Source organism: Odocoileus virginianus, chromosome 10, assembly GCF_023699985.2.
Source record: "Odocoileus virginianus isolate 20LAN1187 ecotype Illinois chromosome 10, Ovbor_1.2, whole genome shotgun sequence".
Taxonomy (NCBI): domain Eukaryota; kingdom Metazoa; phylum Chordata; class Mammalia; order Artiodactyla; family Cervidae; genus Odocoileus; species Odocoileus virginianus.
This window is the reverse complement of record NC_069683.1, coordinates 6,845,227-6,864,366: the sequence shown is the minus strand read 5'-3', so window position 1 is coordinate 6,864,366 and position 19,140 is coordinate 6,845,227. Positions and strand designations below refer to the sequence as shown.

Here is a 19,140-nt window from a genome sequence, read left to right as displayed (position 1 = left end):
AAGCACTATATATAATTTTCATGTTCATGGCTGTGAATTTTCTCCTATTCTGGGATAAATTAATATAAAATACTATTATAAATATATATATAATGAATATATATAATTATAAATGCAATAAATTATTATAGAAATATAATAATTGTCAATGCAGAATCCCTGCCTATACTGTTCAGCTGTATGAAGCCTAGAACAGTTCTGACATTCAATAAATACTGAATGAATAAATAAATAGATGAATGGGTAGATATAATTGTTTTAATGGTTGAAAGTTAAAATATTTTGAGGATCTAAATTTTAAAGAATATTAATGTTAAACCAGGTTACTTTCTAATCTCTTTCATCTTTAATCTATGCTTGTAAATTAAGACCACTAAAGTCAATAAATTTTGATGACACTGAAAAAAGTGGTATGCACACTAAGAAAATACAAGTTAACCCCATAGGAACTGTTTCTATAGAGATTGTGCTGAAAAAAATCAATTAATGATCAAGCTTCCTTTTCTTGATCTTGACAAGCTAAATTCTCAAACCAGTCTAATTGAGTTTAATATGATGTGAATCCTAGAAGTTTAATTCTATGTTTTATGCAAGCACATGTACACATGCACAACCATCCCATGTACAACACTCAAATCATGGTAGCAGAAAGGGAGAAAGACATTTTCATGAAGAGATTTTCTAAACTGTTGAAACTTGGAAATTTTGGATTTTAAAACCATTGCACCATTTATCTAACAGTCCATGTAAACAATCCAGTTTTTGTCTTTTATACTCATACACAAGAGAAAGTTGCTTATTTTAGAAGCAATGCAGCTCTTAAATTTCACACTAACTTATGACATTCATAAAAATTTCATTCAAGTGCAGTAGAATGTTTAAGATTAAAGGCTGACACCCAATATACTAAGTTATAAACACAGAATACTTGTTAAAATTAGGGACTGGCATGTAAACTTTAATACATGCATTTGGGCATGTATAACTTTTCCATTACGAATTATTTTCAGTTTACAAAGAGAAGAAATGTCTATTATAGAACCTTTCACCTACATGGAAAGACAAAACAAATAAAGCTCTCTATATAAGAACAAAAGCAAAAATACATTTTTGTTGTTATCTTATGACTCATGCTTTTTTTAGAAAGAAGAAAAAATATTCAGATATTTTTAGAATCATTTTTAAAATTACTAACTTCTTAAGATTTACTATGATTTTTGTCAGCTTTGTTTTATCTGTAAAATCTTGAAGCAAATTATGTAAAATGTGTTGCAACAGGAAACATATTTTGACAAAGGAAAGATATGATAATAATTAAAAGTATGATTTGTTGTTGATGTTGCTGTTTAGTCGCTAAATCTTATCCAACTCTTTGTGACCCCATGGACTTGTAGCATGCCAGGCTCCTCTGTCCTCCACTACCCCACAGTTTGCTCGGATTCATGTCCATTAAATCAGTGATGCCATCTAACCATCTCATCCTCTGTTGCCTCCTTCTCCTTCCATCATTCCCAGCATCAGGGTCTTTTCCTATGAGTCGGTTCATCACATCAGGTGGCCAAAGTATTGGAGCTTTAGCATCAGTCCTTCCAATAAGTATTCAGGGTTGATTTCCCTTAGGATTGACTGATCTAATCTCCTTGCTGTCCAAGGGATACCTGAAAGTCTTCTCGAGCACACAGTACCAAAGCATCAAATCTTTGGTACTCAATCTTCTTTATGGTCCAACTCTCACATCTGTACATGACTACTAGAAAAACCACAGCTTTGACTATATGGACCTTTGTTGGCAAAATGATGTCTCTGCTCTTTAATATGCCATTTAGGTTTGTCATAGCTTTTCTTCCAAGGAGGAAGTGTCTTTTAATTTCATGGTGGTAGTCACCATCTGCAGTGATTTTGGAGCCCAAGAAAGTAAAGTCTGTCAGTTTTTCCACTTTTTCCCCCTTCTATAAGGGAAATAAGTAAGATACTTACTAATAAAAAGTGACACAGCAAACTTAAAAAAAGTTTAATCACCTGCAATCAAACTGCAATCACCCAAAATGCTTTAGGGAAAGGGAAAATATAACTTAAAGCTATTCTAATTTGGATGATCTATGTAAAGTTTCACAAGTTATACTATTTAATCCAAGCAATGTACAGAAGAGAAAAAATAATTACAACCAATCTTATAGAATAAAAAACCTGGATTTTAGAGATCATAATCAAACTGTTAATATCATATGAATGAAAACTGTAAAATTCATAACCAGTTTTGGCAGACTTCAAACCTTTTATGATTCTATCAATACTTTTCTATACATGGAACTATGAGGGAGGAGGTGCCAGTACAAAAGAAAGAATCCTTGATAATTCAAACTTATGAAAAACAGAATTTTGACCCCAAATATATGTTTTCCCTAAATTCAAAATCTTTTGGAACTGTATATATCCTCATTTCTGACCCAATAAGGATTACAGACTAAATGAACGTGATATTTATTTGAAAACTGGGGATTCTGAAGATACTTGAATTTATTTCACACCATCAAATCTCACAGGTATGAGAAATGCACATATTTCTTTAAAAAACTGTTTTATGTTTCAAATTCTTCTGAGGCAAAACAAACAAAAACTTTTAAAAGACTGCTTGAAATATAATACATTGCTGATGAGAAAAAAAACAGGACTCATGAGAAAAAGCCTCAGAGGCTTAATTCTGATTCATAGCCCTCACCGGCCCTTAGGTTGATGAACATACCCTATTCTTCTTCTGTGCATAAGCATTAATACCACTAATTGAAGATGACTGGTTCACTACTATTGCTCATTATGTCAGAGATAAAGTTGGACAAGTTACACCCCCAGAGATTACAGGGTGTCAATTCTTCTATTGAATCTCCATCAAAACACATCTGAATAACATGAATGGCTACTGTGATCAAAGGTCACTTCTGCATTTTCTTCATTTAAGTATGATTCTCACAGAGTTTGAATACTCTTGGCAAACCAAAGTTCTGATCAAAGGCCTAGACTCCTGAGGTTTAACCCCAGATGATCATCTTATGAAAATCATCTATTCAGAGAAATACAAAAAAGAAACACTGAAGAAGAAACAGAAAAACGCTTATGAAAAGACAAATCTTTAATAAGAACCTGCACTGTGGGTGGGGTTGTAAATTAGTGCAGGCACATGAAACAGTATGGAGGTTCCTCAAAAAACTGAAAACAGAAATACCATATGACTCAGAAAATTCCATTTTGGGTATTTACCCAAAGAAAATGAAAATGCAAATTCAAAAAGATATGTATACCTCTATGTCCACTGCAGCCAAGATATGGAAGCAACCTAAGTTTCCATCAACAGACAAATTAATAAAGATGTGGCATACACATACAAACACGTACAATGGAATTCAGCCATTAAAAAACAAAATCATGCCATCTGGGGCAACAGAGATGGATCTACAGGCTATCACGCATGCTAAGTTGCATTAAGTCAGATAGAGAAAGACCAATACCATGACAGTCTCCCTTATATGTGGAATCTAAAAAAAAAAAAAAAACAAATGAACAAACAAAACAAAACAAAAACAGACTCACTCATAGATAAGAGAACATAGATAAGAGGTGGTTGTCAGAGGGGAAGTGAATGGGGGAGGGGTGAAATAGGTGAAGGAGATTAAGAGGTATAAACTTCCAGTTTAAATTCAGTCAGTCATAGGGATTGTGTTTTTCATTCTGTCTGTCCTCTGATGGATGAGGATAAGAGGCTTGTGGAAGCTTCCTGATGGAAGGGACTGGCTGTGGGGAAAACTGGGTCTTGCTCTGGTGGACAAGGCCATGCTTGTAAATCTTTAATCAATTTTTTGCTGATGGGTGGGGCTGTGTTCCCTCCCTGTAGCACAGGTAATGGCAGTAATGGCAATCTCCTTCAAAAGGGCTTAGGCAAGCATGCCAGGCCTCTCAAGACTGTTTTAGTCAGTACCCCTAACCCCGCGGCAGACCACTGCCGACCCATGCCTCCACCAGAAACTCCCAGACACTCACAGGCAAGTCTGGCTCAGTCTCTTGAGGGGGGTCACTGTTCCCTTCTCCTGGGTGCACATAAGGTTTTGTTTGTGTCCTTCAAGACTCTGTTTCCCCAGACCTGTGGAAGTTCTGTAATCAAATCCCACTGGACTTCAAAGTCAAATTCCCTGCAGGTTCTCAGGCCCTTTGCCAGGTCCCCAGGTTGGGAAATCTGTTTTGGCCCCAGAACTTTCGCCATAGTGCAAGAACTCCTTTGGCGTAATTATTCCCCAGTTTGTGGCTTGTCTGCTCCACGGTGCTGTAGGGGAGCTAATGGCAACCTTCTCTAAGAGGACTTATGCCACACACTGCACCTCCCAATATTGCTGCAGCCAAAGCCCCTACCCCCCCCCCCCCCCCCCAAGTGGCAAGCCACTGCTGACCCATACTTCCACTGGAAACACTCAGACACTCAAAACCAAGTCAACTCAGTCTCTGGTGGAGGTCACTGCCCTGGGTCAAAAAAATGTGAAAGTGCTGGCACTCAACATGCCAGCAAATTTGGAAGACTCAGCAGTGACCACAGGACTGGAAAATGTCAGTTTTTCATTCCAAACCCAAAGAACGGCAACGCCATAGAATGTTTAACTACCACACAATTATACTCATCTCACAAGCTAGCAAAGTAATGCACAAAATCCTCCAATTTGGAACCAGTCTGTTGTTCCATGTCTGGTTCTAACTGTTGCTTCCTGACCTGCATACAGGTTTCACTGGAGGCAGGGAAGGTGGTCTGATATTCCCATCTCTTGAGGAATTTTCCACAGTTTGTTGTGATCGACATAGTCAAAGGCTTTAGCACAGTCAACGAAGCGATGTTTTTCTAGAATTCTCTAGCTTTTTCTATGATCCAACCAATGCTGACAATTTGACCTCTGGTTCCTCTGCCTTTTCTAAACCCAGCTAGTACATCTGGAAGTTCTCAGCTCACATACTGTTGAAGCCTAGCTTGGAGGACTTTTATTGGGCTCCAAAATCACTGTGACAGTGACTGCAGCCATGAACTTAAAAGATGCCTGCTCCTTGGAAGAAAAACTATGACAAACCTAAACAGCGTAATAAAAAAGAGATGTTACTTTAGCAGCAAAGGTCCATATAAGTCAAAGCTATGGTTTGTCCGGTAGTCCTGTCTAGATATGAGAGTTGGATTGTAAAGAAGGCTGGGCACAAAGAATGGATGCTTTCGAATTGTGGTGTTGGAGAAGACTCTTGAGAGTCCCTTGGATTGCAAGAAGATCAAATTAGTCAATCCTACAGGAGATCAACTCTGAATATTCATTAGAAGGACTGATGCTAAAGTTGAAACTCCACTGGGAAGACCCAGAGGGATTGGATACTTTGGCTTCCTGATGCTAAGAGCCAATTCATTGGAAAAGACCCTGATTCTGGGAAAGATTGAAGGCAGGAAGAAAAGGGGACAACAGTGGATGAAAGGGTTGGATGACATATCCAACTCAATGCACATGAGTTTGAGCAAGCTCTGAGAGATGGTGAAGGACAGGGAAGTCTGGTGTGCTGCAGTACATGGGGTCGCAAAGAGTCGGACACGACTGAGCGAATGAACAACACCGGAAGTCATGGGGATGTAAAACACAGCACAAGAAATATGGTCAGTGTTATAACTTTCTATGGGGACAGATGGTTATTAGATTTATAGTGGTGACCATTTCATAATGTATTTAAATGTCGAATCACTATCTTATACATGTGAAGCTAACATAATATTGTACCTCAACTGTATTTCAATTTTTAAAATATCAACAAAGAATGACACTAAAGAATCATCTTATTTCAAAATTAAGCTGATGAATTAGGAAATCAAATGAATCTCAGTCTAGATAAGACACAGAAATTGTCTTTAGATTCTTCTACTCCTTTCTTCTTCCTTTTTGTGGTCAATGTATTTTATGGACTTTTTTGTAGATACATTGACTTTCCCTCACTGGCAAGTGCTCTATTTTGAAGACCTTTCTTCCCCCAGTTCTCCATACTGTCCCTTATTATAACATTGTCACATCTCACTTTTTAAGCTTTCCCACCTGTATCCATTTCCTCACCTCTGCTCTCTGCTCAAAGACAATAGGCTTGCAAAAAAAATTAACCTCTTCTGTTAACTATCCAATTCCATGATTTATTAATTTAAACTATATGTGTCTGGAAAGAATCACACTTTCAGGAGGCAGAAGTCTTTAGCCAACTAGCTCATCTGTGCCAGTCTATTTTCATCTCTGGGTGGTGTACCTGTCTTTACATGGCACCAATCTCAGAAGAAAGCAAAGAGGCTCTGATCCTGAAACAGAATGAGGCAAACTAAGAATAAAGGATCAGAGAAGAGAAATGATTTTAAGATAGCAAAGTAAATAGGCAAAAAAGAACAGGAAATCTCTGACAACTGTTCTTTTATTCATGTTTTATTTCTGGCTTTATTTGTATATTAATACTTCAGATGCATAACAACTTGACTACGGAGTGGTTCTAAGTATAGGTGATTTTTTAAATTAACCTCTTGTAGATGTAGTGGATCCTGAACTCAAATAATAATAAAAACATACACCATGAATTCAGCAAATGTTTGCTCATAAAGAAGCAATGGATCCTAGATTAGCACCTAGTGCAGACTGGTGAAGAAGAAAGGCTTGGTGACTGTTCAGGGTCACCCATCATTAAGAAGTAGGCTATAGAAACTTTTAGGATTGGAGACGTAAGAACAACAAGAAAAAGGACAGGATAGTTTAGCATTTAAGACAAAACAAAAACCAAAACCCAATGCATTCTTTAAAAAAATAAATAAAAGCAACCTATGATGTGCACATTGAAATATGAGAGGGGCATGCATGCCCAGAACTCAGAAGTACTCATGGCATTTATGTCACACTTTATCATCAACCATGTTGACTTACCAACAAAGTTCCTATAACTTCACTTCTATAAGCAATCAGTTAAAAAATCAAAATTCTATTTAAAAAGTTCATTGCTAAAAAAATAAATAAGTAAAAAATTAAAAGTTCACTGCTGTATACACCAATAGCAAACTATCTTCATCTCACTGGTCACACACAACTGGCAGTCTGGATTGCTATTCTGAGGAGGAGTACAAAGTATGAGAGAAAGAGAATGGTCTGACTGAAGAAAGATGTTTCCCCAAAGCACATGGGGAGCACAAGTGAAATCATGCAAATGAAGAATCTTCCTTCATCAAAAACTCAGGATGAGTAAAGGAAGGTTGAGAGATTCTTACAATAAAAAAGGGAAAGAAACTTCTCAATATTGCCTAGGGATGAATCACTGATTGCTTCACCCCTGTTTTCTACAAATGGATTTAATTTCACAACATTCATCAACACAATCATTCCCCAAAGACCAGTGAAGATGTAAATATGTGTTCTCAAATACCACCAGTAGATGGCAGGAGGAAACAGATGATCCAGTTCATGACTTTCACATAAAGCTCAAAGGAATGTTTCTTAATGGAGGCAAGTGTCAATGAAATTCATTAAGTCATAAAATGAAATACAGCAAACTCATCAGGCAACAGCAAAAGTTTCACTAACATAAAGTTTCATGATTTTTTTCAGAGTTTACTGTGAACTTTTATATCTCAAGATTTAAGGATAATATATTTAAGTTAGATATTGCAAAATTCATTTACCTAAAATAAGATATGCATGCTATTTACCTTGTTTTAAATGTAATCTTCCAGCTTTGCCTATGTGATAAAACCAAATTTTAATCTGGCCAAAATGTTCAATATCAAAAATGGAAAGTGTAGCAAGATAACAATTTTGAATCATTTTATTAATAGACTGAACATGCATTTAAGGGATTAACAAGAGTTTGCGAAGACAGGACTTACTAGGATGATTCAAGTAAAAACTACTCCTTGGGTACATAAGCCAAGAGATGAGTAATAGTTAGAACAGATAAGAAGTTGGATTTGCCGTTGTTCTGCTTAAAACCAACCAGTGACTTCTATTAACTTATAAGTAACTTGGTATTCAAACTTAAATTGAAGAAAGTGGGGAAAGCCACCAGACCATTCAGGTATGACCTAAATCAAATCCCTTATGATTATACAGTGGAAGTGAGAAATAGATTTAAGGGACTAGATCTGATAGACAGAGTCCCTGATGAACTGTGGACAGAGGTTAGTGACATCGTACAGGAGACAGGGATCAAGACCATTCTCAAGAAAAAAAAAAAAATGCAAAAAGGCAAAATGGCTGTCTGAGGAGGCCTTACAAATAGCTGTGAAAAGAAGACAAGTGAAAAGCAAAGGAGAAAAGGAAAGATACTCCCATCTGAATGCAGAGTTCCAAAGAATAGCCAGGAGAGATAAGAAAGCCTTCCTCAGAGATCAATGCAAAGAAATAGAGAAAACAATAGAATGGGAAAGACTACAGATCTCTTCAAGAAAATCAGAGACACCAAGGGAACATTTCATGCAAAGATGGGCTCGATAAAGGACAGAAATGGTATGGACATGACAGAAGCAGAAGATATTAAGAAGAGGTGGCAAGAATACACAGAACTATACAAAAAAGATCTTCCTGACCCAGGTAACCACGACGGTCTGATCACTCACCTAGAGCTGAACACCCTGGAATGTGAAGTATAGTGGGCCTTAGAAAGCATCGGTAAGAGCAAAGCTAGGGGAGGTGATGGAATTCCTGCTGAGCTATTTCAAATCCTGAAAGATGATGCTATGAAAGTGCTGCACTCAATGTGCCAGCAAATTTGGAAAACTCAGCAGTGGCCACAGGACTGGAAAAGGTCAGTTTTCATTCCAATCCCTAAGAAAAGCAATGCCAAAGAATGCTCAAACTACCACACAATGGCACTCATCTCACATGCTAGTAAAGTAATGTTCAAAATTCCCCAAGACAGGCTTCAAGAATATGTGAACCGTGAAATTCCAGATGTTCAAGCTGGTTTTAGAAAAGGCAGAGGAACCAGAGATCAAATTGCCAACATCCACTGGATCATCAAAAAAGCAAGAGAGTTCCAGAAAAGCATCTATTTCTGCTTTATTGACTATGCCAAAGCCTTTGACTGTGTGGATCACAATAAACTATGGAAAATTCTGAAAGAGATGGGAATACCAGACCACCTGAACTGCCTCTTGAGAAACCTGTATGCAGGTCAGGAAGCAACACCTAGAACTGGACATGGAACAACAGACTGGTTCCAAATAGGAAAAGGAGTACGTCAAGGCTGTATATTGTCACCCTGCTTATTTAACTTATATGCAGAGAACATCATGAGAAACACTGGGCTGGAAGAAGCAGAAGCTGGAATCAAGATTGCCAGGAGAAAATACCAATAACCTTAGATATGCAGATGACACCACTCTTACGGCAGAAAGTGAAGAAGAACTTAAGAGGCTCTTGATGAAAGTGAAAGAGGAGAGTGAAAAAGTTGGCTTAGAACTCAACATTCAGAAAACTAAGATCATGGCATCTGGTCCCATCACTTCATGGGAAATAGATGGGGAAACAGTGGAAACAGTGTCTGACTTTATTTTCTTGGGCTCCAAAATCACTGCAGATAGTGACTGCAGCCATGAAATTAAAAGACGATTACTCCTTGGAAGGAAAGTTATGACCAACCTAGACAGCATATTAAAAAACAGAGACATTACTTTGCCAACAAAAGTCTGTCTAGTCAAGGCTATGGTTTTTGCAGTAGTCACGTATGGATGTGAGAGTTGGACTATAAAGAAAGCTGAGCGCCAAAGAATTGATGCTTTTGAACTGTGGTATTGGAGAAGACTCTTGAGAGTCCCTTGGATTGCAAGGAGATCCAACCAGTCCATCCTAAAGGAGATCAGTCCCGGATGTTCATTGGAAGGACTGATGTTGAAGCTGAAACTCCAATATTTGGGCCACCTGATGCGAAGAGCTAACTCATTTGAAAAGACCCTGGTTCTGGGAAAGATTGAGGGCAGGATGAGAAGGGGACGACAGAGGATGAGATGGTTGGATGGCATCACGGAATCAATGGACTTGAGTTTGGGTAGACTCCGGGAGTTGGTGATGGACAGGGAGGCCTGGCGTGCTGTGGTTCATGGTTGCAAAGAGTCAAACACAACTGAGCAACTGAACTGAACCAAACTGAACTTGGTATTATCAAGGTCTTTTGAGATCTGGTTCCTGACTACCTCTTCACTTCATTGCCTGCTATCGTCCCCCCTGCATCTCACACTACAGATCTAGAACAGTTTTCTTTTCTGTATCTCTCTACTCATCTATCATATAGTGTGCCTTCCACTGGGAATGCCTGACTCTTCTCTGTAGGTTCATCCTTATTCTTGCTTCAGGGAGCGGTGGTATAGTCACTAAGTCGTGTTGGACTCTTGCAACCCCACGGACCACAGCCTGCCAGGCTCCTCTGTCCATGGGATTGCCTAGCCTGCCAGGCTCCTCTGTCCATGGGATTTTCCAGGCAAGAATACTGGAGTGGGTTGCCATTTCCTTCTCCAGGGGATCTTCCCGACCCAGGAATCGAACCCAGGTCTCTTGCGTTGCAGGCAGATGATTTACCGACTGAGCTATGAGGGAAGCCCCCATGCTTCAGAGGTTCCCATTAATATCTCCCCCCTTTTGAAAGTTTTTCCTGATTGTTCAACTGTCCCTCTACTGTGCTTTGGGCTGTTTTAGATATGTCCCTCTTGAGTTCTTAATCACAACCAGTTCTCAATGATTATTCACTTCTCTGGTCACTTCATTGAACTATAATAGTAGTTATCCATTCACTATCACTCAACAAACATTTGTGCCCACTGCATGCAATCTGTGAGGTATCAGAGGTGCATTTGTGCTCAAACTGTAAACTGTATCCTTTGAAAACTTTGTGTAGCGAGAAAAACCAAGTAACCCAGGAGACATTATCTTCTCCAAGTAAAACATGAAGGACTAAAACAGAAGGAAATGACATTTCCAATGTCTCACAGATAGTAAATGGGCAGCCAGGATTTAAGGCCTGTCAAACCCACAACCAATATCTCTAATCCTTATAATAGTTTTTACCAGGAAAAAAAAAAAAATCCAGGCATAGACACAAGGCCTTGCCTATCTCTTACAATCATGGCAAGCTCATGCTTGTGAAAATCAAAATGCAAAATAGTAATACAGGCAATGTCATAGTTTGCAGGTCATGATAGAAATAAACAGTACTTCTTTTCTATTGAAGATACTCCTCATGGAGAAACAGAAAAATGTAGTCAATGGAGCCCATAATTGAAGGTGCCTCTCATTTAATATGTTCCCATGATCACTCATACATTTTTGTAAGTTTGCAAAAGTTATAATGCATTAGGACCATTGTCTCTATCTACTCTAATTTTCCTCTGTCACATCTCACCTTTATCAAGTGGGGCTGTGGATTGGTCATGAGTACTTTTGTGACTTGACAGGGGAAGCTGAGTATGAACACATTTATTTAGGTTTTAGTGAGAAAATTATGGGCTTAGCAGCTATAGCTATGTAGAATTAACTTATTTATGACAGTACTGGTGTACAGATGGCTTCTAGGAATATTCCTACCATCTGCTTGCTATGTGAACTCACCCATGATATGGCACAAACATATAAGGATAGTAACTGTGATTGTGAATAGATGTGTCCTATGCTGCTTTACTCCAGAAATTTGTAATTAGAGCTGAAATAACATTTGGAATGTACCAAACCTGAAACATCTGAGAAATTATGCCAAACCTTATAGACGACAAATGAGAAACTAGAGAGAGGTATTTCCAAATTGGATAATAATTCTAAAAATGTGCATGGTATTATCAAAAATAATCAAGTAGCTGAAAATAACTTTTTTAATGAAAATAAGCTTCTTCAACCAAGGATGAGAGAGAAAACAATGTATCATTAAAAAATTCTCGCTACAGAAACAATTACTACAAAATCAATGTCATGTGAAGAGGCTATCAATGTTTCCCTGGTGGCTCAGTAGTAACTTGCCTGCCAATGCAGGAGACATGGGTTCGATCCCTGGTCCAGAATAATCCCACATGCCACAGGGCAAATGAGCCCATGCACTGCAGTTTCTGAGCTCTAGAGCCTGAGAGCTGCAACTACTGAGTCCATGTGCCACAACTGCTGAAGCGCAAATGCCCTAGAGTCCATGCTCCAAATGCAACGAGAAAGACACTGCAATGAGAAACCTGCACACTGCAACTAGAGGGCAACCCCACTCACCTCAACTAGAGAAAAGCCCACGCAGCAACGAAGACCCAGCACAGTCAAAAACAAACAAAATTATTGTTTTTTTTAAAAAGAGGCTATCAAAGAGTATGACTCTGAAAACTAACAGGGAAAATACATGGCAGAGGGTATCGGGCAGTTCATCAATAAAAATAACACGTCTTTTTTTTTTTTTTTGGTAGTTTGTGCTTTTGTGCAATTGTTAGCACTGAAACAAAGTCTAACTGTAGTAATTTACTTTTCTCAATTCTAAATGTGCCCTTTCCCACCAGCTATTGTATATAAAAACTTGCATTATTTTTTGAAAGTGAGTAAGTGAAAGTCGCTCAGTCATGTCCAACTCTTTGGGACCCCATGGATTATACAGTCCATGGAATTCTCCAGGCCAGAATACTGGATTGGGTAGCCTTTCCCTTCTCCATGGGATCTTCCCAACCCAGGGATCGAACCCAGGTCTCCCACATTGCAGGTGGATTCCTTACCAGCTAAGCCACAAGCGAAACCCAAGAATACTGGAGTGGGTAGCCTATCCCTTCTCTAGCGGATCTTCCCAATCCAGGAATCGAACCGGAGTCTCCTGCATTACAGGTGCATTCTTTACCAACTGGGAAGTCCTTTTTTTTTTCTTTTATTATATAAGCTTCAAACTTCACAAATCCTGGATCATTTCTTACTCTCAAGCCAGAAATAATTTCTCATTTGAATTTTCTGTGGGACGTTTATGGTCTCTATCTTTTTCTTCCACTTACTTAATCTTGAATAAAGTTGAATTATTCTAGTTCAGTGCCTATGACATGCAAAATGTTATGCAGAATTATGAAGGCTCTCTAAATTGAGAATCTTTTCTTGATATGACCTCACCAGTGAGAATTTAATAGATATTTTATAATTTTGCTATAAAGATAACATGACTTTTTATTTATAGTGAATTCACAACCCCCAAAAGAGCAGGGAGTAGCTTTAAGCTACAAGAAGAGACTGTGGACTTTTGTACTCCATGTTTCCTCTTGGACTACATAACTGCTTAGGTATCTTAGGTGAGATGATATCTTTTCTGTCTTTCACTTTCCTCAGCCACATAAATTGGTATAATATTTAACGTTGCTGTGCTCAGTCGCTAAGTCGCATCTGACCCTTTTGTGGGTGTACAGTTTGGACTATAGACCACCATGGACTGTAGCCTGCCAGGTTCCTCTGTCCATGGGATTTCCCAGGCAAGAATATTGGAGTGGATAGCCATTTGCTTCTCCAGCGGTCTTCCCAACCCAAGGGTTCCAACCCATGTCTCCTGCATTGGCAGAAAGATTCTTTACCACACAGTCACTTGGAAAGCCAGTATTTAACCTTATCTTGTTTCAAAGACAGAGTTCATGAAAAAACTAAGAGATCCCAAGGAAAAGAGCTTTGTTTATTTTACCATAACAAAAATAAGACACAATTTCCTCTTACACTGCTGGTTATTAAAGATTTCTACTCAAATAAAACAAACACCAAGTACAAAATGATTAAGCAGGCTCAGATAACACAGAAATTTTAATATAGCTCTTTGAAGTTCTGCCGAAATTTCTAACTTGTACTTACTTTCAAGTTCCCCATCTCACTATATCTCTTTCCCATGGGTTTAAACATCTCCTGGAAAAGCATATTTTAAATGTTTTGTGTTGTAGTTCTCAACTGGGGGCAATTCTGCTCCCCTGGGACTTTCGGCAGTGCCTAGAGATATTTTTGTTTGTCACAACTGGTTGGAGGGGTCCTGCTAGCATCTAGTGTTGTTGAGACAAGGGATGCTGCTAAATATCCTATAATGAGCAGGAAAGCCTCTCAAACCAAAGAACTTTATGGCAAAAATGTTAGTAGTGCCAAGACTGAGAAACTTCAGTCTGAGATGACAAACGCACAAGAGTTGTGATTTAACATGACAACTTCGAATCAAATTTTCAAATGATGACTGAAACCATCAATCTGCAGGACCCCAGCTCTCCCCCACTTCACTGCATTTTATTTTCACATTAAAAAACATTTGTGCCAAGTTCTGGTGTATTTTTTTTTTTAATGTATCTCTTTTTTCGCCTCTTTTGGGGAAAAAGACTAATAGTCTGGAGCTCTACTTACTGCTATTTCTCTCAAGAAAAATATAAGTCTTTGCACATTTACTTACCTTATATAAAAATCCTGAGTGTTAACACTGTCCTTTGGAGAAATTCGTATCAGTACAGCCGTTGGACAAATGCAAATTTGCAATGAGCTGAACAATGATATGAAGTAGCTGCCCAGGATATAAAGGGTCAGAGGGTGTCACTGAACATAAATAATATCTAGAGAAGTGAGGAGCAGAGAAGGTAGCTGGAAGGATGAGTCTAACTAATTAAAATGTTATTGCTCAAGCAAAAGTAGAAGCTAGCATGAGAAAATATGGAAGAGAAAAATTCAAGAGACATTTACAACAGAGAGTAGAGAAAAAAACAATAAGGATTCTAGGTGGTTCTAGTAAAAGGTCATCTGACTGCTAATACCACTAGGCACAGCTACAGTGTCTTTCCTCTGATGATTCTTCTACCCAGGGTCAAACTGGCTGCAACAGACAGTTATGGTCCAATTGTCTGGCAGAAAGTGAAACCAGGACCACTTTTCTTCAAGACAAAAATTTTGTATTTCTGCCAATGTGCACTACAAACAGTGTTACCTGACCTTTTGAAAACAAATAAATACATTTCAGAAATGTTAACGTTGTTAAAGAGGGAATTCCTTATACCCTAGGATAGCTAAATCATACAAGCCATGGGTATTCCTGAATTCTCCTGCCTGCAGCTCAATGTCCTTAGTTATTACACTGGTCACAGTGCAGATTACATCCTCCACTTAACATGCTGGTCCATGTGTGAATACAGACACCAACCTCCCAACCCCCCAACTCCAATCATTCAGAAAGGAACTCACACATTCATATATACACACACACACCAAATATTCTTAATAACTAGGGTTTTATTTTTTAAGTTAAAATGTAAAAAAAAGTAGCAAATATCTAGAGATAATTTGAATTTAAACTTGCATTTATATCTCAAATATTTTTCAAATATTGTTATAGCATGTACTATGTCCCAGGTTTTCCTCCAAGCACTTAACAAATATTAATTTGACCTTACATCATCTGCATGAATATAGACTAATATCACCCTTGTACTGATGGGAGTTGGTGATGGACAAGGAGGCCTGGCATACTGCAGTCCATGGGGTCGAAAAGGGTCGGACACAACTGAGCGACTAAACTGAACTGAACTGAAGAGATGGAGAAACCAAGATACAAGAGATTGCACAGAAATATGCCCAGGGTCAACTAGCTGATAAAAGATAGACTTCGGATTCCGAACAGATTATCTGAATTCAGAGTCTATGATCTCTCACTGTGACTCCCCAATCTTTACTTTATCCACCTAACTCCCATATGAAGGTATATGACATGGTAGAGGCCATCATTACCTCAGTCTGTTGGCAATACATGAAGACTTTCAGACTCCTTGAAATTCAGGCAAAAAGAGACAGAAACAGGAACAGAGACAGAGAAAAGTATTTTAAATCCCCTCTCCTACAGTCAAGAAATGCTACTAAGTTTTCATCACCTGTCTGTAAACTAGACACAGGTCATATCCTTCACAAAAATTAACTCAAATTAGATTACTGACCTAAACAAAAAATATAAAACTATAAACTTTCTGGTAGACAGTAAGGGAGAATATCTGTGTGATATAATACCAAAAGTGCCATTTGTGGAAGAAAAACTGCTAACTTGGATTTTAAACTATTGCTCTGAAACGGCACTTAATGGATGAGAAAGACACACCACGGATTTGGAGAAAATATTTGAAAAGTAAATATCTGATAAAAGAAAAAATAAACAAAATTGACAAACCATTAGCAAGACTCATTAAGAAACAAAGGGAGAAGAACCAAATTAACAAAATCATAGAAATAACTCTTAAAAACTATATAATAAAACTAACACAATCAAAAACTTGGCAAAAGATCTGACTAGACAACTAGACTCCTTGTCAAAGAAGATGTTTGGGTGGCAAATAAACATATGAAAGATGCTCAAGATCTTGTCATTAGAGAGTTATAAATTAAAACAAAAATTAAATATCACTTAAAACATTTTAAAAATTTAAAAATTTTGTGTGTGTGGAGGGGTAGCAACATAAATTGCTGACCAGGATGCAGAACAATAAGAACTCTCACTCACTGCTGATGAGAATGCAGAATGGTACAGTCAATTTGGAAGATAATTTGGCTATTTCTTTCAAAGCTAAGTACAATTTTACCATACACTCCAGCAATCATACTCTGAGGTGCTTATTAAACTGACTGAAAATAAGTCCACACAAAACTTTCACATGAAAATTATAGTAGCTTTATTCATAACCACCCAAATTAGAAGCATTCATGATAGGCTTCAATAAGTGAATGGCTAAAAAGACTGTCGCATGTACATACGACATAACATTATTCAGCCACAAAACGATATAAGCTAATCAAGCCACAAAACAACACAGAAAGTGAAAACAAAGTCACTTAGCTGTGTCTGACTCTTTGCAACCCCATGGACTATAGCTGACCAGGCTTCTCCATCCATGAGATTTCTCTAGGCAAGAATACTAGAGTGGGTTGCCATTTCCTTCTCCAGGGGATCCTCCCAACCCAGGGATCAAACCTGGGTCTCTCACATTGTAGGCACATGCTTTACCGCCTGAGCCACCAGGAAGTCACAAAACAACACAGATGGACCTTAAATGCACATTGGTGAAATGCAAGAAGCCAATCCAAAAAGGTTGCATATGATATGACTCCAAATTACTCAACATTCCTTTAAATGCAAAAAAGCTATAAAGATGGTAGAAAAAGAGAGTGGTCATTGCCAAGTGTTGGGTAGGGAAAATTTAATGGGTAGAGTACAGTGACATACTGTTAAAGTTTTATCTATGATACTGGATGTGGAATACGGGACAGTACACATTTATCTGTGTACTAGCCTCGCCTATACTTATAATAACGTAGACAGCATAGTAAAAAGCAGAGACATTACTTTGCCAACAAAGGTCTGTCTAGTCAAAGCTGTGGTTTTCCAGTAGTTAGGTATGGATGTGAAAGTTGGACTATAAAGAAAGCTGAGCACCAAAGAATTGATGCTTTTGAACTGTGGTGTTGGAGAAGACTCTTGTGAGTCCCTTGGATAGCAAGGAGATCCAACCAGTCCATCCTAAAGGAAATCAGTACTGAATATTTATTGGAAGGATTTATGCTGAAGCTGAAACTCCAATACTTTGGCCACCTGATATGAAGAACTGACTCACTAGAAAAGACCCTGATTCTGGGAAAGATTGAAGGCAGGAGGAGAAGGGGACGACAGAGGATGAGATAGTTGGATGGCAACACCGACTCAATGGACATGAGTTTGAGTAGGCTCCAGGAGTTGTTGATGGACAGGGAAGCCTGGGGTGCTGCAGTCCATGGGGTCGCAAAGAGTTGGACATGACTGAGCAACTGAACTGAACTGAATACATTTATTTAAACCCTTAGAACTTTGTGACACAAAGAACAAACCCTAAAACATGCAAATTAAAAAAAAAAATCTAAACAGAGTTTTTTTCAGGAAAGAAGGCATAATTTGACAAAGCCATTTACATTTATTGCAATACATGAAACATCCCAACTAAAGAGAGTAAAGAAAAACATTGCTATCCTGAACAAGGTTGACAATGAATGAAATTTGTAAGACTAAAGGCAAGAAACTATACATAGGTACAGTACTCTAGTGGACAAAGTTCTTTCTGTTGGGGGTTTAGGCTAACAATCCCAGTAACACTATACATATATACTGACGGTGAAAAATAAATCAGTAAATGGATGGTATCAACACATGGTACAAGTCAAGTTTCTCATTGTTGAGAGCTGATTGTTACAGATAAACAAAGGAGGAGGCTACAGTGACTCATGGAACAGATCAGTTTAACATAGATGAATACTGCTACACACTGAAATATTTACAGATAGCTGCACACATACAGGCTATTATGTTTACATATAGTTCACTGTACTTTCAGCTGAGAGAGCCTAACAGCAATGATATTAGAACACTAATATGCATACTTAACACCCAGATGTTGGTTTCCATTTATTCTTCAATAAATGGAATAGGAGTTTTCAGAAAAATAGCTTGCTGAAGGACTGGGGAAAGAAACATACAAGAAGAGTCTGTAGTATCTTGCATTCTCCAAAAGTGTGGAATGTTTTATAAGGGAAAAAACAAACAAATACTCACAACAGTGGTAGCAGAGCAAAGTGACACTGGGGACAGCTGAAACAGCTCCAAAGGCCAAAGTGTGAACAACTGAAGCAATACTGGATTAAAACTTAAAATATAAAATAGCTGTGCATGTTTCCATACTGATAAAAATAGATGAGTCTTTAAACAAATGAGGGAAAATGAACAAATCTCCCATACAGAAGACCTCCAAATAATTTATCTGAATACTACTCCTTAAAGGAGGTGAAAACAACTTGCTGCTCCATAAGTGTGGGCTATTTATACTTTTAGTGAGTTCCTTCTAAAGATAACAGTATGGTAAAGAGGGGGAAAAAATGAAAACATGCTAAACTTGACAAACAGTACTTCATCCAGGTTAATTTCAACATTGGTAAGTAATGTTGATATTATAACCTTGACACATTGTGATGAAAATTGTATTTTACCTCTGTGGTTCACCTCCCTGAAACACATAATCCCAGTATAAACATGAGGTAAGTATATGACAAATACATATTGAGGGACTTTCTACAAAATAGCTGGCCAGTTCTCAAAACTGTAAAGATCATCAAAAAC

The 19,140-nt window shown here is 38.0% G+C and overlaps 1 protein-coding gene across 1 annotated transcript in view; it reads right to left on the bottom strand.

Moving 5' to 3' along the window:
• The window catches only part of ANO3 (anoctamin 3), a 426,465-nt gene that overhangs the window by 354,419 nt on the left and 52,906 nt on the right, over positions 1 to 19,140 (bottom strand). The gene's annotated exons all lie outside the window — the stretch shown is intronic.